General features: G+C 35.5%; 1 pseudogene; it reads right to left on the reverse strand.

The window, feature by feature from the left end:
- Positions 1-2,058: 2,058 nt before the first annotated feature.
- LOC137833071 (disease resistance protein RPM1-like) lies at positions 2,059-23,293 on the reverse strand (annotated as a pseudogene).
- Between the last annotated feature and the right edge of the window lie 460 nt (positions 23,294-23,753).

Here is a 23,753-nt window from a genome sequence, read left to right on the forward strand (position 1 = left end):
TTGTATTTTTGTTTTTATGTGTGTATGGTTGTTGATTTATACGTATATAATGATATGATTGAATGAGAAAAAGATGAGATGAAAAAATACTATTTATAAAAAAAGGATCAAAGTGCAATGAATTGTGAAATTTTATTTGATTCATAAATTATTTATGAAAATTATTAGTTAATAAATAAGAATTGATATATAAGATATAATCAATTTATGATTGTGATTAAGATGTAAAAAAGATAACGTTATATGTTTATTGTGATAATAGTAAAATATTAACTGTGATTTATTTTCTGTTAGATGTTACACAATTGTTTTTCTTTCATTACTTTTTTTACTAAGTGTATTTTCTTTGAAAAGTGTAAATATTTTGAAAATAATTAATATATATATTTATTTATTTTTGGAATTTTGCAATTACTATGCAGTTTTGTTGTTTATGACAAGAAGGTGGTCTCATCCTCTATCATGCATGCAATGCTATTGGAGAACAGTTATAACTCCTAATTATATTTATTATTTTTCTTTCTGTTATTTTTTTATTTTTTTTAAATTTCTTTCTTTAGGTTATTTTACATTTCTATGATATTTAACATTGCAAAGAGATTGTATTGGGTTTGGTTTTGAGTTTGTATGAGTTTGTACGGGTTAGATTTGAATTTGTATAAGTTAGTTTTGAATTTGTACGTGTTAGTTTTGAAATTGTACGTGTTAATTTTGAAATTGTACGGACGGTACGAGTTTTTATAGTGGTAGATTTGTTTATCTCTTTATTTGTTGGTTTGGGAGACCAGTGAATTTCTCTCATTTTGTTTTAGGCTTGAACCACCCCTAAGTAGTTCCTGTTATTCAATCCTTATAAAAAAAATATGATATCCAATTGTTTCTCTTGTTTATTTTGACAGTTATTTTAAAATATTTATCATCCTTATTAAAAAAAACATTTCTATAATATCCAATTGTTTCTCTTGTTTATTTTGCAGTTATTTTAAAATATTTATCTGAAAATGATAGTAACATTTTGTCTTTTTATTTTAATCGTTTTTAAGAATATTTTATTTGAGAATGATAGTAACATTTAAACAAGGGTCTGAAATTCAATTTCAAATATGCAGTTAGTGGTTGATAAAAATTAATATACATATTTTAAATTTTAGAATACATTTTATAATAACAATTGAAATGACAACTGAATTAATATCTTGAGATATATTTTTTATTATATTAATTCACATTATGTGGTTTTATTGTGATCAATATTAGTTACAAATAAAAAGAATAATCTTAATAGAAGCTAAGAGTTTTATTTTTGTCTTAAATATGTGTCAGAATTTATATATATATATATACTTATTTATTGTCTTCATTTAATTTTATGCATATTTTTTAATTTAGCTTTCACAAATAATATTTTTTTATAGTATTCAAAATCTATCACTTAAATTTGTTTTATGTATTCCGGGCATATTTATATTTTTAATTGTGTTATTTGGTAATTGACAAAGATCTTCATTAAAGGCGGGAACAACTTCAAAAATGTGTGTACATTTGCAATGTACGTAAGTTAGACAGTTACAAATTAACGGTTGCTTCGATTGAAATTGTGTCGTGTTTGTTTTTTTTAATGATCCTCACCCACAACAACTCCACCAATTCAATTTTATTTGATTGTATTGAACATAATGGTTTGATAATGGTCGTAAACATAGTAAAATAATCAATTTAGAAATTTGTGGACATTTATCACGTAATTAAGTTATACGCTTTTGAATTAAGTGGTTATCCATATTCAATTATGTATAGGATTTATACATTCCTAATTGATGTGAGTAGCAACCATCAATTCCACCAATTAATATCCAATTAATGTCTTATGTGCACTCAATATAACTATATGAGATTTGGTTATTGACTTAAGTTGTTCAGGAAAACACTCTAAACAATCTAGGAATGCGTGTCCACATGTAATTAAGTTATGTCTAGTTAGATTGGAACTACCCATTTTTTTTTTTTGAATAGAAAGATCATGTAATTATTCTCACCAATGGAACGTTGAAGGCCTAGAAATAATATCCTAATTACAAGCAATAATTATCCATTTCAAAAAGGTATAAAATGGTGACTATTCAAACAATAAAAACATATATAACAACGGTTACCTTGTGCTTCGAGATTTACCTGTTACCAGCAGATCTATCTTCAAGAATCAGTATCATGAAAAGTGGCAAAATGGTCAATCTTGGAGTATTCCACAAGAGGTATTTTGCTAATAATCATATAGTCTCCATTTTGCTTATCAGTTAAACTCCCTATAAATATTTCATGCATATCATAAAGATAAAGCTTTTGAAGATGCTTCAAGTTCTGTATATCTCTGGGAACCGTTATCATTCCATGGCATCTCCCTATCTTCAACACTTCAAGACAAGGAACTTGTCCCTTATCAATCTTTATGGTCTTCAAGTTTGGCAACAATCCTAAGCACAAAACCTTCAGTTTCAACCATCCATTATTGAAATGCAACTCAACACCTTTATATGTATCATACAACTCAAGGTACAGCAATTCTGGCAGATCCTTAAGGTAAGGTAATGGATCTTGCTTTTAGATCAGACCACTTCAAGTACAATCTTTTAAGATGTATAAGTTTTGGTATCCAAACTGGAAGTGTTCCTAAACGCCCATTTAGGTAAAGGCGTTTAAGTGACAATGGAGGATTCCTTAAAGATTGTAACTTAAGCATGCCTTGTTTTCCCAATGCCCCAATGCTTAGAGAACATAGATTAATCATGCCCTCTATAGCCTTGCATAGTGTTTCACCATGTTGTTCTTCTAGCTTTATGATTCCCAACTTCCTTAACTTGGTTAGTTTTTCCAGTCCATTTATAATGCTATCAGTTGCTTCTAAAAATGATAGTTTCTGCAATGATTCTAGATTTTGAATTCCTTTACTTAACCTCAGGCCTTCTAAACGGTCCAAATCGGAATTTTGATTATTGACATAGTAAGCTAGGAGATGGCGTAACTTGACAAGCTTCTTGATCTCCACTTCATGCACTTTAGTTTGCTTTAGGTCTAGAGTCTGCAGATTCACTAGGTTGCCAATGGACTTTGGAAGTGACTTGATGTTGGTGTTCCTTAGGCTCAAGTATTTCATGTTCAATAGATTTCCAACTTGTTGGGGAAGAACATCAATACATAGACTTGCATCAGATAAGTCTAATCGAATCAAAAACTCAAAGCTAGAGAAAAAATGGTTGTTCACTTGCCACTTCTTAGCATCATCGAAAACAAAACAAGACCTCACTTTCTCCCAGTTTTCGGCTCTTTCCATATTAGCATAATTCTTCTTCTTTATAATTGATAAACGTCTACGAATGAAATCCATGTTGGAGTTGGGTGGTGTTCTTATATCGTCCATCACATGACAAAACACTTGTTCTTCACAAATCCTAGCTATGATCATATGCATGAAGTTATACACATGACAACTTTTAGGTCTTCCATCAAAATCAACTCGAGAAATATGAACCAATCCTCTACAGATTAGTTCATCTAGGTATTCATCTCCAAATTCCTCCATTGATTTGTCTCCCGTATCTGCTTTTAGAAAACCCTCTGCTACCCACAAGCGAATAAGCCTCATGCAACTAATGGAGTAGCCCTCAGGGAAAAGGCCAAAGTACAAGAAGCATTGTTTGAGGTGAGAAGGAAGATCACGGTAACTTAGCAACATTACTTGTTGGACCAATTCAAGATCAGTGTTACTTTGCAATAATGATCCAAGATTATGAAGTACCCTTTTCCATTCAATGGCAGATTTCTTAGTGGAAAGAAGACTAGAAAGAGCCACAATAGCGAGTGGCACCCCATTGCATTTTTCCATAAATTCTTTGGACAAATGACTCAATTCAGGGAATTGCAGTTGCTTAACCTTCTGGTGAAAGAGCTTCAAAGCATCTTGTAAAGACAAAGGTTCTAACTTATGTACTTCAACAGATGTATCACTTCCAATATGATTTGGAAAATTTGCATTTTGTGTAGTGATAATAACACGATGTAGAGGTATGGCATATTGGATAGTCTTCCAAAATTTTAATTCCCTCACATCATCAAACACAATGAGGCACCTTTTTTCTCTCAAATATCCTCTCAATTTTTCTGCAAGATCCTCCACTGTTTCACTCCTCAATGAAGGTGATGCACGAGGGTCTGTCATAACTACCTTATCTTTAATTTGCTTTATTAGGTTGAAATCATCAGGTTGAGAGTGAGGCATGGTTATCCATACACAAAAGTCGAAATCCTTCATGTGTTTCTTATACACATTCTTCACGATTGTAGTTTTACCTTAAGAAAATATCACAGAAAATAAAAATGTTAATATAATTTACTTTGTATACCACCATAACAATCTTTTTAATATTCTTTACAACAATTTTCACACACTCTCCAATTTACTTTTCCTACTTTATAAAAAAAAGTTAATTATAAAAGTCATTTTTAACTATATACATATAAGAATAAGTAGAGCTTAGTAAGCTACTATAATACTTATTTGTGTATCCGTTCTACATAAGTAACCATTTTAAATTTGTATTATAAACTTATATTTGCCTTCATTATTTATTTATCTATTTACAAATTAATAAATAAATATTTTAGTTAAAAAAAATCACAAAATTTCACTCTTATTTCAGAGGATATAGGTAGTTTTTTATATAATGATTTTTTTATCAGCAAAATATTAATTAATTAAAAGAAACACTTTTGAATTTAGAATTGCGTGTTTACATTTTTTAAATAAAAATACTGGAAAGGTTAATAAAATAAATTATAAATAAATATCATCTTTAAATCAAAACATTATTATAATATAAAACATAATTAATAATATATGATCATAAGTGCAATAGTGTTTATTCAATTGCAGGTTAGGTTATCATAACTATTTTTTCTATGTATTGACATTATGAGATCAATTTTAAATATAGAATTAATTAATTTTTATACTGGCTAATCTATATATTATTTTTTGACTAAAAAAATTATTAATATCTAAATTAGTTTCTAAATTGATATCTAACTATCTTTAGCTACCAATTATTTATATTATAAAGTTGGTAACTAAAATATTGATAACTAATTATATATCAATCTATAATCTATTTATCTATAATAAATAAGTGTTATATTGGGAGAGTCTCGGATCTAAACAAGGTATCTAGCTTAAACGAAAGTTTTATTTTGGGAGGCCTTGGATATATAAAGGTCAAGTTTCTGGGTGGTTTCCATGTGCTGTTGAAGGGGGAAAATGAGATAAAGATCAATGAAGCCATAGAGGAGAATAAAGAATGGTTTGAAGAAATGTTTGACACAATCATTCCCTGGGAAGAACAATTTGTAGCGGTGGATAAATTGGTTTGGGTGAGATGCAGGGGCTTACCACTGAAGTTATGGAATTCAGAGTGTTTCAAGCACATAGCAGCGTTACTGGGAACCCTTGTCGAGATCGACGAGGCAACTTTGGCATTGGAAGAGCTCGAGTATGCAAGGTTCAAAATTAGAGTTCCAGTGGGATGTGAGGCGAAGATAACCAGTTATATGAAGATTAATGAGGTTTTGTATCAGGTTTCGGTGGAGGAAGAGTGCACTGTCCCAGACTATAAACTGTGTCAATGCCACTGGAGCGAAGAATCTGAAGGCATGGAAACAGAGGTGGGCTCAATTGCATCAAATGCTTCAGCGCGCTCGGGGAGTAGGGATTTTGAGGACGTTAGAGAGGTGGAGGAGGAGAATATAATGGCGGAAATGCGAAACGTCCAGCCACCGCCGATGCAAGGTCACCGGAGATCGGAACCTATTGTATCGGTGGGTGGTGGCGAGTCTATCTCGGTTAGACCAATAGGCCCTCTCTCTGCACCTATTTTCAGTACTATCATAGGAAAGGATGTCCTAGAGGCTAACTCTCCAACGGCTCTAAGTAGGGCTGAGGTGGACAATAGGTTTGGGCCTTCAGTATTGGCCCAAGAAAGGTTGGTCTGCGCAACCTATGTGGAGAAGGAAGGGAGGTGCAGAAGTAAAAATCTTTTTGAGGCCTCGTCGAAATCTGACCCAGCTGTCTACGGTGAGGAGATGCTTTGGAATGGGTCGCTGGGAAGGCAGCTCATATCTGGAAATTTTATCTCTCTCAATGAATCTGAACAGGGAGGCCTTGGCGGGAAAGACAAAATCACCTCACACTATGGGAAAGCACGAAACAAAGCAACCACCGCGCCCCCTTCTAAATCGTCTGAGGTTACGAAGGAGAATAGGAGGAGTTTTCCGTGCACGGTGACACCGGAAGCGAAAGGAATAGAGGATTTATCCTCTCAAACTTCGTCAACGGCGGAAGGGAACAAGGGGGGAGTTCACGTCTCATCTAAGTCTGTATCGAGGGTGGAGGATTTGCTACGAGAGTCACAAGAGGGGAAGGTAAACGAATCTTCCAAGTTACTCTCCCCTGTCGTCGTAAAGACTAAGCACAAGCAATGTCATTTTCAATCGGATTCGAAATCAAGCAGAATCAAAGACACTTATCCTCCATTTGGCAAGCAAAAGAAAAAGGGGACCCAACTGATTGAGGATGAAGTGGACCAAAAAAAGCAAGTCAACAATTCGTTCACCTCTAATTCGTCTGCAACAATGGAGAGGAGAGTATTCTGGGTGGGAGAATCAAGCAAAAGTAGCAAGCGGGACGAACGCAAGAATATAAGGTTAGTTCTTTCTCAAATTAGTAATTCTGTTTCGGATACGGCCATTGATAACTGCAATCGCTTAGTTTGGTTGAAACATGGGAGCCTTGAAACAATTAGAGTGTGGGAGTTGGGCAAACAGTTAGGGGCTTCTTGTGGGGAAGAAGGAAAAGTTATGGTAAGCTTAGAAGAATTAGAAAAAAGGGATAGGTTTTTGAAACTTAAAAGGGAAGAGGGGGAGGTTTTAGGTTGTTTATGAGAATCCTTTCTTTAAACGTGAGAGGGTTTGGGAGCCCTGTAAAATGGAGGTATGTAAAGGAAATTATTAGAAAGGAAGGGATTAAATTGCTATGTTTGCAAGAAGTAAGAATGAATAACTTCAATTTAGATTTATGTTGTAAGTTATGGGGAGACAATGACATTGATTTCTTATATAGTGAACCAGCAAACGGGTCAGGGGGTATTCTTATGGTTTGGCACAAAATATTCTTTCAGTGCACTAGTAATATTATTAATAGACGGTTCATTGTGTTCTCTGGGTTATCTAAGGAGAAAAATATTCCTGTTATTATTGTAAATGTGTATTCTTCTTGTATTATACATGAGAAAACACAAATGTGGTCAGAGTTATTGGAGATTAGGCAAAGGGAACCTTGCTGCTCTTGGTGTATATTGGGGGATTTCAATTCTATAAGAAATGAGAGGGAACGAAGGGGGGTTAACAGAGTGAGTAGTTATAAGAGAGAGGTGCAAGGTTTTAATAACTTCATTGATAATATGGAAATGGTGGATATACCCTGCATTGGAAGAAAATACACTTGGTATAGACCTAACGGTAAAGCAAAGAGTAGGCTTGACAGGTTTTTGATGTCTTTTGAATGGTTACAACACTGGCCAGGTAGTAAGCAATACGTTGCAGAGAGACAAATATCTGATCACTGCGCGATAGTGTTAAAATCAAATGTGGCAGATTGGGGACCAAAACCTTTTAGGTTTCTTGACATTTGGCAGGAAGATAAAGAGTTTGTTAATTTTGTTAAAAGCAAGTGGGAAAGTTATTTGGTTCAAGGTAACGAAATTTGGGTATTAAAAGAGAAACTGAAAATGCTAAAGAGTGACCTGAAAGGTTGGAACAGAGATGTTTTTGGGCACACTGATAAGTTAAAACTTGAGATCTTGAGGAAAATACAAGTGTTGGATTCAAGAGATGATGATGAAGGCTTGGACGAAAACATGATCATTGAAATAAGAGAACTTCTAAGTCAGTTACAGGTTTTAAATGAGAGAATCGAATCTCTATTGCAACAAAAGTCAAGAGCATTGTGGATTAAGCAGGGGGATTTAAACTCTAAATTTTTTCATGCTTCAATCAAATGGAGGAGGATGAGGAATGAAATAAAAGGTGTCAATTGTAATATATCCGGGAACTGGGTGGAAGAACCAAACAAGGTAAAAGAGATGGTTTTGGAATTCTACAAAAACAAGATGTCGACTACCGAAGATATCGGAGTTAGGTTGGACAACGTGGTTTTCAAGGAGATATCTGACTCTGAAAACAGGTTCTTGACAGATCCGTTCGATGAAAAAGAAATAAAGGAAGCCATATGGAATTGCGATAGCCATAAAAGCCCTGGCCCAGATGAAGTAACATTCAGCTTCACTAAAAATAATTGGAATATCCTAGAAAAAGACATGTTGGGAGCTGTAAAATTCTTTCATAAATAGGGGATGATACCGAAGGTTTGTAATGCGTCCTTTATTACGTTGATCCCAAAATCGGAGAACCCCCAATCCCTTGAAGAGTATAGACCTATATCTCTCGTGGGTTGTCTGTACAAGATTCTGACGAAAGTGCTAGCTAATAGGATTAAAAGGGTCATTGCGAATGTGATTGACGGGTCACAATCTGCTTTTCTGTCTAATAGAGGTTTGCTAGACAGTGTTCTCGTTATGAATGAGGTTGTGGACGATTTGAAAAAAAGGAGAAAGAGTGGGGTGATCGTGAAACTTGACTTTGAGAAGGCGTATGATTCGGTAAGTTGGGAGTTTTTATTTTACATGATGGGAAGGCTAGGCTTCTGCGGGAAGTGGATTCAATGGATTAGAGCCTGCCTTGAATCAGCTACAGTATCGGTTTTGGTAAATGGTAGCCCGACAAAGGAGTTCAAACTGACTAGAGGCCTTAGACAAGGGGATCCGCTGGCGCCGTTTTTGTTTTTGATTGTCGCACAAGGATTAGCTGGGTTAGCAAAGCAAGCGACAAGAAAAAACTTGCTTTCGGGTATCAAAGTAGGGGCTAAGAAGGTGGAGGTGAATTTACTACAATTCGCGGACGATACCCTTTTCGTATGTGAACCAAATGTGAAGAACATCATGTGCATCAAGGCTATTCTAAGATGTTTTGAACTAAGCTCTGGCCTCAAAGTAAACTTTCACAAGAGTAAGATAGGGGCAATCGGAGTAGATAGGTACGAGGTGAAGATGTATTCTGAAATTCTCCATTGTGGTCTAATGGATATCCCGTTCACTTACCTAGGCTTACCTATAGGCGGCAATCCATCTAGGTGTTCTCTTTGGGAACCAGTGTTAGTAAAGATAAGAAAGAAGTTGTCTGTTTGGAAGGGAAGGAATTTATCTTTTGCTGGAAGAGTCTGCCTTATAAAATTTGTTATCAATGTTGTTCCACTATTTTTTCTGTCCTTTTTTAAAGCCCCAACTGGAGTGTGTAAAGAAATTGCTAAGCTGCAGAGAAAGTTCTTGTGGGGGTGGGGAAAGGAAGGGAGAAAAATCGCTTGGACTAGTTGGGAAAGTATCTGTAAAGCGAAAGAGGAGGGTGGTTTAGGCATTAGACGTATAGATTTGTTTAATAAGGCTCTTTTGGCAATGGAGGTTAGAGTCCAATGAGGGTGGACTTTGGAAGGAGGTTTTGGAATCTAAGTACGACCTGAGGAGGTTGTCAAGTTCATGTGCACCGAAACGAAATAAGTTTACATCTAGATGGTGGTATGATTTATTTAAAGTTGGCCGCTCAGACCAAGGTGACAATTGGTTCAATCAGAATACAACCTGGAAAGTTGGAACAGGGGAGAAGATTAAATTTTGGGAAGACGAATGGCTAGCTATTGGCCAACTCAAAGCAAGGTATGAAAGAATATATAACAACTCTGAGCTTAAAGACAAGACCATCAGAAGTTTTGGCAGGTGGAATACAGGCAGATGGGAATGGAAGTTCAGTTGGAGAAGAGAATGGTTTGAATGGGAGAAGTCTATGGTAGAAGATTTTATGTCGGTAATAACATTGGTGTCAGTTCAACCTGAGTACGACGATGTAAGATTATGGAACGATCCTCCATCAAACACTTTCTCGGTTAAATCTGCTTATAATAAACTAGTTAATTACAGGCAAGGGGGGAAATCAGTGTTTGGTACTCTCTGGAATCTGAAGGCCTTGCCTTCAGCCTTGTCCTTTGTGTGGAGAACCCTCTCGAATAGGATAGCGACAAAACAAATTTTGTATAAGAGGGGAATGCGATTAAGGGATACTTCATGTGCTTTATGCGGAAGGGAAGAGGAGACATCTACACATATCCTTCTTTTATGTAGGGAATCAAGTGAAGTGTGGAATATGTGCTTTAGCTGGTTGGGAATTAGTTCGGTGAACCACAATGTGTTGACTAATCATCTCGAACAATTCTATAGTATTTGCTTTAATAAGGAAGGCAATAGACTTTGGAAGAGTCTTTGGGTCTCAATTGTATGGAGTATATGGAAGCATAGAAATAGGGTTACTTTCATTCAAGCAAAGGTAGATGCAGAGGAAATTTTCACTATGGCACAAGTACAATCATGGGTGTGGATGAAACATAAAGATAAGAAAGTCACTTTCTCCTTTTCATACTGGATTTTATCACCTTTAACTTGTATCAATATGGTATCAAGGTAAGTGTGGAGCTTTTAATTTTGTTAATTTTGTTTTTTGTTCTTTTCAATCTCACACATACTTCTACTTGTGAATTAAAGGAATTCTTACAACCTTCTATATAAGATGTTTCCATGGATGGACGTGGTGTAATTTGATTGTAGAAGACATCTGTCTTGATTCTTTGTGTTAGATTTGTGTGGTGGGAAGGTTGTTTTCTCTTGATGCAGGTTCAGCCGTGGGGATCATGATTTATTCCTTTAAGGGGAGCAAGGTTCATTCCAGTAAAAGGAGTAGGAAGACAGAAAGTACCTTGAAGGAAGACGGTCGGATTTACGTCTTAAATGTTTCGCAAGATTGTGGGAGAAAATCACTAGTTGTGGGGAGGTTTTGGCAGGAAGCTGAAAACTAAGTCGGAAGCGCTTTAAGCTCAAGTTTTACCAAGCACTTTCCAAAACTGGAGTAACCACAAAGGACTACTTCAATGTATGTTTCGGTGCTAAATCATTATTTGGGTTGGCAGAGTACAGTTTCTTTTGAAGTGGTTAAAAGAGAATGGAAATGGCTGATGTGTGTATCCTTAAGGCTTCATTGGTTAACAGGTAATCTTTATGTGGAATGGTCTGTGAGTTTTTTACATGAAGTTGGTCTTGTAGGCTTTTGGGGCTGTTTTTTAACTAATGTGTGCTTGGTTAAGTAGGCTAATTACAATCTTTTGGTAGAATAGGTTTTATGTTTTATTGTATAAGGGTTGGGACACCCCTAAAGTGTCCCTAATTTAATTTAATTAATTCTTTGCTGAAAAAAATAAAAATAAAAACTAATTTAGATATAAATAATTTTTCTAGTATCTAATTTAGTAAATATAACAATTAATTATTTTTTGTCATTAAAATTAGTTTTTATTTAATAATTTTTTTGTGTGTAAAATGTGCATTATTAATTAATAGTATTTCTATTTAGATTTATTTTCAACTTGATATCTTAATTTAATAAAATTTTGAATGCAAATGGAAACACCTTTCTTCTTCTCAAACTTTTCCTATGATTTCAAGGAAGTGGACACGTGGAAGGTCTTTACAGGAGGTTAAATATAAAGATGCAAAGGTTTGAATTTGTTAGATTCTATGGGCGTTCAAAACATTAGGGAGTTGGAGCAAAGAGTAAATTTAATATGGAACTAAGTACAATAAAATAGCCAAAACCAGAAAGGAATCAAATATTAATCTGAAAGCAGAGACAAAGGTGGAAGAAATGCAGGCAAAAAAGTGTGGAGGGCAAACGTTACAAATCAATCATATGCACACGCTGTCAAGAATGGAAATAGAGCATAACCACTTAAGAATGAAAGAATAGAAGCTATACAATTCACGGTAGGAGAAACACCCCAAAAGTGGTTCAAACAGTGCTATATTGGAAGGGTTTCAGACTTGAGCAAAGTTGGATATCTGAATGAAAGCTTCATTTTGGGAGTATATAGTTTCATACAGGTCAAGTACTTGGGTGGATTTCACGTACTTCTAATGGGGGAGGATGAAATAAAAGTTAAAGAAGCTACTGAGGAAAACAAAGAATGGTTTAAAGAGCTATTTGACACCATTGCTCCATGGAAAGATCCATTTGTAGCAGTTGATAAGCTGGTGTGGGTTCACTGTAGGGGCATACCCTTGAAACTTTGGAACGTTGAATGCTTTGAAAAAATTGTAGCTTTATTGGAAACTCTGGTTGAAGCGGACAAAGCCACTTTGGAGAGAAGCCCATCTGTCATGGAGAGGAGGTGGGCCCTGACTGAAGCGGAAGTGTCAGGGTTGGAGGGTTTCGTTCCTCAATCTCCACGGCCGTTTCTCTCTTCGTTCACCATAAAGATGTCAAGAGGCGTTGGCGGCGAGGCAACGACGTTCACGGGCAGTTCACTGGCGGATGGGAAGGAGGGTGACTTGCTCGTGGTGGACGTCCCTTCTGTGGAAGACGCGGCGAAGAACTGTTGGCATCCGGCAACAGTAAATTCGGATGGTCAGCGAACACGATGGTGGAAGAAACACAGTGCGGTCTCTATAGGGGGAAATCGCTTATCTTGAAGGCCAGTTGTCATCGTGGCAGAGGGCACAATAGGGAGATGCTATTGGGTGATGTTGGACAACAACATGTTGAACTAGAACTTTGAAGTTAAGGCGTTTAGTGTTGGAGATGGCCTTATGGCAAGGGGTTGACTGTCTCCTAGTGATAATAGAGGAGGTAGAAGGAGATCAAATTTGAGGATGAAGAATGGTTGAATACATTGTCCATTAGATGTTACCATTGCTAGAAGAAACGACACACCAAAAGTTCCTTGTCCAAATAGACAAAAGAAGGCTATCAACTTAGATAGATTGTTTGAGTTTATAAAATGGTCTGAGGGACCATATGTGTCTGATGAAACAACTCTGGTCAAAGATGGTTATGAATCATTATAGGTCATAATGGTGTCACGCATTACTAATAATTGTGAGTGGATAATGGGCTTTTGATGCTCATTGTATATGACACATAATCGTTTGTTGTTCCAAGAGTTTACTAAACTTGGTGACAATAAGTCTTGTTCGTCTCATGATGGAACTCAGAGTATGTTGGAGGAAGTTAGGTTTGTACCTAACTTGTAGTGTAATCTTATATCCTTTGGTGAGCTTGAAAAGAAGGGATGCTTCTTTAAAGGTGGGAGGGAAGTATTGAAAGTATTGAGGGGGTTCATGGTTTCTATGAAGGGTGTGAGGAAAAATGACATGTGTGTCTTGGAAGGTGTTGTCACATTTGGCTCAGTGCCTACTGGTTTGCAAAACGTTTTATCCAAGACCAAAATATGACATAGAAGGTTATGCACTCATCAAATCGTTTATTCCATTGTCTTGGGATTTGTTTCAAACTATACAAAAATTTATTTAACTTACAAACATAATATTTCTTTCCTCCTACCTTAAATCCTTATATATATATATATATATTATTATTATTATTATTATTATTATTATTATTATTATTATTATTATTATTATTATGTAAATGGTCTACTCTAAGTCTCCATATAGAAACATATTTTTAATGTCCATATGTTCCAACTTAAGGTTAAGCTTAACAACCATGACTAACAACATTCGAATGGATTTTTGCTTTACTACAAATAAAAACACATAATTATAATCTACTCCTTTTATCTAAGTAAAACTTCTAACTACCAATCTTGCCTTGAATTTTATTGACCCGTTTCTAGATTATCATTTATGCATTTGAAAATTCATTTACAACTGACCAACCTAGAATCCACATGTCTATGAACAAGAGTCCATGTATTGTTCAGATGAAGTGAATTCATCTCCTCATTCATGTCGTCTAACCATTGAGTCCTTTTCTTACTTTCTAGTGCAAAGGATACACTAGATGGTTAATCATCTAACACCTTACTAGAAGCCACTAAGGAGTATATAATGAGATATCCATACCTTTCTGGGATCTTATCGTTCTCCTAGTTCTATCTCTTGCAATCTGTAATCATAAGAATGTTTGTCTTCACCAGAAGATATGTCATCTAAAGATCATCTAACGCATTATCTTATAGGAAATAAAAAACTTCTTTACCTAACCCTATCTCAATGTGATATTTTTCACCATCATAGCTATTTCCAAGCTCACATTATGAAATTTCCTCAAGAGTCTTCAACTTAAAATCCGTATGTAAATAGATATTACATACGGGTTTTTCCGTATGTAAAATAAAATCAGCAGTGGATGGGATTCAAAATCGAGTTCCTTCAGTGACCAAAGAAACTTTAACCACTACACCAGACAATTTCTTTTGTATTATTATGATTTTATTACACTTATTATTATTAATAATAATAAGTATAAATTATATTAATAATAAGAAGTATAATAAAAATCATAATATGACCAAAGAACTTATCGTCTAGTGGTTAATGCTACGACAGTTTTACATACGGGTTTTTGGTCTTACACACAGATTTTGGCTATATGTAATTCCAATTTTTAGTGGAAGAAGCAGAAAAACAACCAATTGTTTTATTGTTTCAATCGGTTGTTCCATACTTAAGGTTTTTGAAACTGGTTTTGGCAGATTTGTATTTGGTTGACTTTGTTGTCAAACCAATTCTATCGGTTATTTCGACAAAACAATCGATTGTTTGTTTAATTTTCTTAACAAAATTATGTTAAGTTGGTTAAATCTGCTTTAAATGATTTGAAACTGATTTGGCTTTCACAATAAATGTTTTCAACTGCTTTTTGGAGTATATATGTTCTGTTATACGCTCCTAGCTAAGATTAACAAGAAAAGTTTGTGAAATCAAGTTTTTCTCCAAGATTGTTTAAGGCTTTGGATATTTCTCTAAGAGTGAAGTAGGACTTGTTGTGTACTTTGATTTGATTTGTACCAGGTGTGATCAATCCTATTTCTTTCTTCATTTGTAATTTTGTAAGAACTGGTGTTCACAGAGTTAGAGGGTGTTCTGATCCGTGGTATGATTGTGGTGTGCCAAAGGAAGTGTGTGTTCTTAAGGGGATCAAATCACTTATTTGGTGGTTATGTGTTTGTAATCTGGTTTTTTATTACTTAGTGGATACCCAAAGGTTTCTGGGAACTGGATGTAGCTTTTGGTGTAAGAGTGAACCAGTATAAAATTGCTTGAGTGATTCTTTCTCTCCCTTAACTCTTTTATATTTGTTTTTAGTAGTTTTTATACTCTGCTGATAAAAACAACCGGTTGAATCGCAGAAACAACTAGTTGAATTTCTGGAATTCAACTAAAATTGTTTTCTATCTTGTGTTATTTCATTCCTTTGGCTATGATTTGTTGATTTTGGCTTAATCCCTAGTCCCACATCGGTGGGTTCATTGTTTGGAAAGGAGGTTTGAGGGTTATAAATTAACATCTCCTCTTTTACTGTTAAATATCCCAATTTGTAATATCTTCTCCCATAATAATAAAAGTGGGATGTTTCAGCTGTGCTCAAGATTAGGCTAAATTGGTCGAACTCCGTTAACAATTTTCTAGTGTGTTTTTTCCTCTTTATCTCTTTTATTATTCCGCTCTGTTTATTCAATATTATTTGTCGGGTAGCTCTGTTAGGTTTCTGTTTTAGTGCGAAAATTACCCGTTTTTCCCAACAAGTGGTATCAAGAGCCGAAGGTTCACCCTTGGGTTGTTTGAAATTATTTGTAATATTGAATACTATATTTTGAGTTTGTAATGACAAATCAAGAAGAAGATGTAAAGGAAGTATCCAGAGTGTCGGGCTCCTCGTCATCATGGTCGAGGTTCCCGATGTCCACTTTGAAATTGGCGGTGGAAATATTTGATGGCACTGGACATTTTGGCATGTGGCAAGGAGAGGTCTTGGACTCTCTTTTTCAGCAAGGTCTTGATATTGCTATTGAAGGAGAGAAACCAGAAGAGGTAGAGGAGAAAGACTGGAGCATCATCAACCGATTGGCATGCGGAACTATTCGATCCTGCCTGTCTAGAGAGCAGAAGTATGTTGTAAAAAATGAGACTTCTGCACACAAACTGTGGAAGGCATTGGAGGACAAGTTTCTGAAGAACAGTGGTCAGAATAAGCTCCTGATGAAGAAAAGGTTGTTCTGATTTGACTACCAACAAGGTACTACTATGAATGCACACATCACTATGTTTAATCAATTAGTAGCAGACCTGTTGAATTTAGATGTGAAGTTTGAGGATGAAGATTTGGCTTTGATGTTGTTATCATCTCTTCCTGATGAATTTGAACATTTGGAGACTACGCTCCTTCACGGGAAGGAGAATGTGTCGTTAGATGTTGTTTGTTCTGCTTTATATAGTCATGATTTGAGAAAGCAGGATAAGATAAAAATTAAATCAACGACATCAGAAGAAGCATTGGTGGCAAGAGGTCGTCAGCAAAGCCATACAAAGGGGAGAAGAGGGAGGTCTAAGTCTAAAGGTCGAGCCGTTGCCAAAGATGAGTGTGTTTTCTGTCATGAGAAAGGACACTGGAAGAAAGACTGTCCAAAACTGCAGAAGAAAGGAAAGGCTCCGCAAGATGCAAATGTTGCAGAAGGCAAAAGTGATGTGGAATCAGATATCTCTTTAATTGTTTCGCTTTCAGCATCATCGTATCCAAATGAGTGGATATTAGATTCAGGTTGTACCTATCATATGTGTTCCATTCGGGAATGGTTATTTGAATTTCAAGAACTTGATGGCGGGGTTGTTTACATGGGTAATGATAATCCATGTAAGACAGCTGGGATAGGTTCAATCAAGTTGCGGAATCATGATGGATCCACCAGAATTTTGCGGGATGTACGGTACGTGCCAAAGTTGAAGAAGAATCTCATCTCATTGGGGGCTTTAGAATCTAAAGGCCTAGTTGTGACGATGTGAGATGGAATTCTTAAAGCAACTTCAAGAGCACTGGTGATGTTGAAAGGCGTGAGAAAGAACAATTTGTATTACTATCAAGGTAGTACAGTGGTGGGGATAGTAGCGGCATCAACTTCTAGCACTAAGAAGGATGACGAGGCAACGAAGTTCTGGCATGTGAGGTTGGGACATGCTGGAGAGAAATCCTTGCAAATTCTTACCAAGCAGGGATTGTTAAAAGGTACGGAGGCTTGCAAACTTGAATTTTGTGAGCATTGTGTTCTGGGAAAACAACGAAGAGTGAAGTTTGGCACTGCAATTCACAATACCAAGGGTATTCTGGATTATGTGCATTCATATGTGTGGGGAACTGCCAAGACTCCGTCAATCGGAGGTAGGCATTATTTTGTCACTTTTGTGGATGATTTTTCCAGGAGAGTTTGGGTGTTTTCTATGAAGAACAAAAATGATGTGCTTGAAATTTTCCTTAAGTGGAAAGCTCAAGTTGAAAACCAGACAAGAAGGAAGATTAAGGTTCTCCGAACAGACAATGGAGGAGAATACAAGAGTGATTCGTTCCTGAAGGTATTGCCAAGATTCTGGCATAGTTCGACACTTCACTGTTAGAAAAACACCACAGCAGAATAGGGTGTCGGAGCGTATGAACAAGACACTTGTGGAGAAAGTTCGTTGTATGTTGTCTAATGTTGAGTTAGGCAGAGAGTTTTGGGTTGAGGCTGTGACATACGCTCAACATCTCATCAGTCGTTTGTCATCATTTGCTATAGATGGCAAAACCCCGTTAGAGGTATGGTCTGGAAAACCTGCAACTGATTATGATTCTTTGCATGTTTTTGGTTCTATTGCATATTATCATGTGATTGAATCAAAGTTGGATCCACGGGCAAAGAAGGATCTTTTCATGGGCTTTAGTCCTGGAGTGAAGGGATACCGTTTGTGGTGTCTAGAGGCAAAGAAGACGATTATCAGCAGGGATGTTACCATTGATGAATCTGCCATGTTAAAGAAGGTAAATCCAGAAGGAGCTGACAGTACTCCGCAACAGATGGAGTGTGTTCGGAAGCAGGTGGAGTTTGAGCAGACAGTGGTGATCCCAACATGAAATACCACAAGTGACTCTCCTATGGCAGAAGAAGTGTCAGATGAGGAAGAGGTTCCTACCCAAGAATCTCAACAACAATCAGCGCCAATTGCAGTTAGAAGACAGAGACGAGATATTCAGAAGCCTGCTCGTTTCATGGATATGGTTGCCTATGCACTTCCAGTTGTTGATGACATTCCATCCACTTACCCAGAAGCCATTCTGAGTTCAAAGAGTGGGAATTGGGCAGGTGCGATGGAAGAGGAGATGCAGTCTTTGAAGAAGAACAAGACGTGGAAGCTGGCACAATTATCAAAAGGTAAGAAGGAAATTGGGTGCAAATGGGTATTTGCAAAGAAAGAAGGATTTCCTAATAAAGAAGATGTTCGCTACAAGGCAAGGTTGGTTGCTAAAGGCTTTGCTCAGAGGGAGGAAATTGATTATAATGAGGTATTTTCTTCAGTTGTTAAACATTCCTCCATTCGAATTTTGTTGGCCTTGGTAGCACAGTTGAATTTGGAGCTAGCTCAACTTGATGTAAAGACCGTGTTCCTACATGGTGATTTGAAGGAGGAAATCTATATGACTCAACCAGAAGGATACAAGGTTGTTGGTAAAGAAGATTGGGTTTGTAAACTTAGCAGATCGTTGTATGGACTGAAACAATCTCCGAGATAGTGGTACAAATGATTTGATAAGTTCATGAAGGATCAGAAGTACAAGAGAAGCAAATATGATCACTGTGTGTATTTGCGCAGACTTGAAGATGGTTCCTACATTTACTTTCTCTTATATGTTGATGATATGCTGATTGCAGCAAAGAGCCAAGTTGAGATTGACAAGTTAAAGGCTCAGTTGAGTAAAGAGTTCGAGATGAAGGATTTGGGAGAAGCCAAGAAGATTCTCGGCATGGAGATAAACAGGGACAGAGAGAGGGGAAAACTTTGGCTGTCACAAAAGCAGTATTTGCAGAAGGTACTACAACGTTTTGGTATACACGAAGATACAAAACCTGTAAGTACCCCGCTTGCTCCTCATTTGAAATTGAGTAGCCGTTTATCTCCGACGATTGATGAATAACGATAATACATGGCGAAAGTCCCATATGCAAATGCAGTTGGAAGCTTGATGTATGCAATGGTGTGTACGAGACCAGATATTTCACAGGTTGTGAGTGTTGTTAGCAGGTACAAAGCATGATCCGGGCAAGGGTCATTGGCAAGCTGTGAGATGGATTCTACGGTACCTCCAAAATACCTTAGATGTTGGATTGGCATTTGAGCAAGATGAATCACTTGGTCAATGCATAGTTGGATATTGTGATTCTGATTATGCAAGTGATTTGGATAAGCGACGGTCTACAACTGGCTATTTGTTCACTTTAGCAAAAGCGCCAATTAGTTGGAAGTCTACCTTGCAGTCTACAGTGGCTTTGCTACGACAGAGGCAGAGTATATGGCGATTACAGAGGCTGTGAAGGAAGCAATTTGGCTTCATGGGTTGCTTAAAGATTTGGGAGTTGGTCAGAAACAACTTGAGTTATATTCTGACAGTCAGAGTGTTATTCATTTAGCAAAGAATCAAGTCTTTCATGCACGGACGAAGCACATTGATGTTCGCTATCACTTTGTGCGTGAGATTCTTGAAGAAGAGGAGATTGTTCTCCAGAAGATTCACACTACGAAGAATCCTGCAAATATGCTCACCAAGGTGGTTACAAGGGCCAAGTTTGAACATTGTTTAAACTTGGTTAATATCTTGCACATTTGAAGTTGGCGCCCGGAGGCGCAAATTTGAAGCACTGCAAAGTTTGTTTTTGTTATGTTTTGAGAAGATTTGTATTAGGTGAGACTTGAAATTAAGCCAAGGTGGAGATTTGTTGATTTTGGCTTAATCCCAAGTCCCACATCGGTGGGTTCATTGTTTGGAAAAGGAGGTTTGAGGGTTATAAATTAACATCTCCTCCTTCACTGTTAAATATCCCAATTTGTAATATCTTCTCCCATAATAATAAAAGTGGGTTGTTTCAGCTGTGCTCGGAGATTAGGCTAAATTGACCGAACTCCGTTAACAATTTTTTGGTGTGTGTTTTCCTCTTTATCTCTTTTATTATTCCGCTTTGCTTATTCAATATTATTTGTCGGGTAGCTCTGTTAGGGTTCTGTTTTAGTGGAAAAATTACCGTTTTTCCTAACATGATTCATCTTTGACTTTCTTAATACCTTCAAACTTTGCGAAAAACGTTTAAAAACAATTCACCCCCACTCTTGTTTAAGGCCCTCAATTCTAACACAAAATACCTTTGGATCTCCAACACCTAACTCTCTACTAGGTCATTCTATTGAGGAGTCCTTACTACCGTCAGATGCCTGACAATGTCATTCTCTTTGCAAAAGGTGTTGAACAATTCTGAATGATTGTTAGTTTTGAACCACTTGACCATCTTACTGGTTTAGTTCTCTAGTTAACACTTCTAGCTCTTGAAACTCTCAAAGGCTTCATTCTTCGTTATCTAAGAATAGATCCATAAATTTCTCGAGTAATCATCTAGTATAGATAGGAAGTATTTAGAACAAGAGTGTGATGTGTTTGTTGAAAGTCCCCATAGCTTAACATTGACGTAATTAAGGGTTTCATTCGTCCTATGTCAAAATGAATTATGTAGGTTTTTCCTTGGATGCAACTGTCACAAGTCTTTCTTCTTCAACTCAATTAAGCCTTTTTTTGCTTACATGACTTGCAAGCATTGGTTTAAATGCAGCAAGTAGGACACTTGTGTCTACTTCAAAGTTTTTTCATTGTATTGTTATTATATGTAGATGATATTCTACTAGTAAGCAATAGTAAACCTCATGTGTAAAAGGTTAAAACTGAACTAAACAACAAGTTTGAAATGAAGGATCTTGGAAATGCTAGGAAGATTTTGGGGATTAAGATCAATAGATGATGCATGTATTTGTCTAAGGAGACCTATATCCACACCTCTTGCAAGGATAGACTCTGATATCATATAAAAAAGTGATTTTAAACCTAAGTCATTCTCTCAAAACTGACTTGTATGGTGAGAATTTCTTATTTCTTATAAGAAACTGACTTTAACCCTAACTCAACCTTATAAAATCAAATTGTAAGGTGAGATTTGCACCCACTTATAAATTATAAGTTAGTCTTATCTCTAGTTGATGTGGGATTTCCAACACATCTCCTCATGTTGAGGTATATAGATCTTGTTCATGATACTAAATATTTATGGGTGGTTTGATAGCGGCCCGATAGCGGGTGACACGATAGGTCTATCAAACCTCACTAAGATATCAAATTAAGAAGTAAGTTTAAGTCTAAATTAGATAGCAATTTAAAAACTATTTATATTAATAGAATTCTAATGTACAAACCAATAACTTTTTTTAATCTCTAAAATAGTATCGTCTAGACTTGAAGTAACAACCCTTGTATTAGTGCAAACCAAAACAAAATATATATATATATATATATCAATATTTTCTTCCTCCTATTTAAACAAATTCTCATAATGAAAACATAGATCAACAATGCATTTTGCATAGTCTTCTTAAAGCTAACAACTTTTAAACTTTGCAAAGAAGATTAGAAAATTGAACAAGCTTAATATTAAAGAAATCTTTGAAGATGGTTTTATTGTTGGTTCAAATTTTGAATTCATTTGATAAAAGAAAAGTAATAAATTAGAGGGATAAGAATTGGAAGAAAAAGAATTTATATTACCTATCCCTGCGGGGCCTACCACCGCCAACACTGGACAATTATTTGTTGCCAGCCAAACACTCAGCTTTTCATGTTCAATACCAACAAGTTCAGATTCCTCCACAAAATGAGCCTCTAACCTAAAGAGTAATATATTAGGTTAGCCTCTAAAATTATAAACACTGATTAATTTAGTTCTTAAACTTACAGCACACTGAATTATGGCTTTATTAGCACAAAAAAAAAGTGATAGTTATTTCAATTCCTAAGTTATAATAACAAAAACTAATATGACTAAAATTTTACAATTTTAAGAACTAAAACAATATTGTAGAGATTTGAAGATTAAATTTCAGAAGCTCATTTTCATTATTATTTACAAAAATCAGTATTTCAGTGTGTAAAAGTACTATACAGCTAATAAAAAAGATTCTTATATATTTTTATACCATAACTGTGAAGAAACATATTAAATATTTTATATTGATTATAAATAAAACTTATTTTATAAATATTTTTTAAAGTTGAATTAAATTTAAAAAGGATAAATATGTTTTTCATTTTCGTCCTATCACTACAAAAAAAATCATGAAATAAAAACTAATTTTTAGTGACAAAAAATAATTAGTTGTTATAATTACTAAATTGGAGATAATTTTAGAGACTAAAAAGTTTTTGGTTTCTAAATTATTTTCTATTATTGTTAAATGATTTTTAAATTGGTATCTAATTAGCAACCAAAGTTTTTGCTACCAAATTTAGAAACTAAATAATTGGTAGTTAAAATCTTGGTTGATAATTAGATACCAATATAGAAACCATTTAACAATAATAAAAACTAATTTATAAATTATTTTTTTTTAATTTCTAAAATGGTCTCTAATTTAGTTACTATAACCTCTAATTTAGTTTCTATAGGTTATAATTTAGTTTCTAAAATATAGAAGTTTAGTTTAGAGTATAACCTTCTTGGAACAATAGGAAGAGTCCCTCCATCAAATGATTGGAGTCCTAGAATTATTCCCATAGTGAAGAGACGATCTAGGGTTTCTTTAATATCTTCAATCTCAGATACAATATCACTGCGATGTGCTACACTTTTGACGTTACCTACAACTCTAGCCAATGCACCACGAACTCCATCTCCTTCATCATCACGTTTTGCCACTTTCATGAAATACAGATCAACCACATCCTCCATGCGAAACACCACTTCCCTCAACTCATTCCCCCACTGCTTCACATTCTCTACCTCTACCTTCTCCTCTGCATCCTTTATGAAAGGTTTTATTTGGTTTCACAATTTCAAACTGCAGTGGCCATTGTTGATGCGTTTAACATCTTTGTGAACCCTTCTTAAGATTTTTCCTTCATAACTCAGTAACTTTAACAAATTTTCAACTAGAATGGCCACTGCAGTTTCAGCCATTATCTCTCTTACTGTGATCTCAGAGACACCATGTGTGTATATATAGAACAAGGCTTCTCTAGGTTGTGACGATGATTTAGTATCAACAAGCTTGTGGACTAAAAATAAATGAAGAAAACGTATCAAACATTAAATTTTTCAACTAGCTTCAGAACTTCTTTGTCTTAGCAAAATCGGACTTTTTCTCTTAATTATGATTTCCAACTCAAATTTGTGGATAGAAAAAGTCGTAATATTTGAGTTTGATTATATAAAATACTTTCAAAATTATAGTTATTTCTATTTATTTATATTTAAAAAAAATATTGAAATTATTGGAGAGGGTCTAGATTTAAAAATATATAATAAAATTATCGTTAAAGAAAAATCCAGGAGAGGTTTTAGACTAGAAAAAAAGTTGGTGATACTTCACAGCTTGGTTTTTATAAACCATATCTTCCAACTTGTTCTATTAATTTTT

This window comes from Phaseolus vulgaris, chromosome 6 (assembly GCF_000499845.2).
Source record: "Phaseolus vulgaris cultivar G19833 chromosome 6, P. vulgaris v2.0, whole genome shotgun sequence".
Taxonomy (NCBI): domain Eukaryota; kingdom Viridiplantae; phylum Streptophyta; class Magnoliopsida; order Fabales; family Fabaceae; genus Phaseolus; species Phaseolus vulgaris.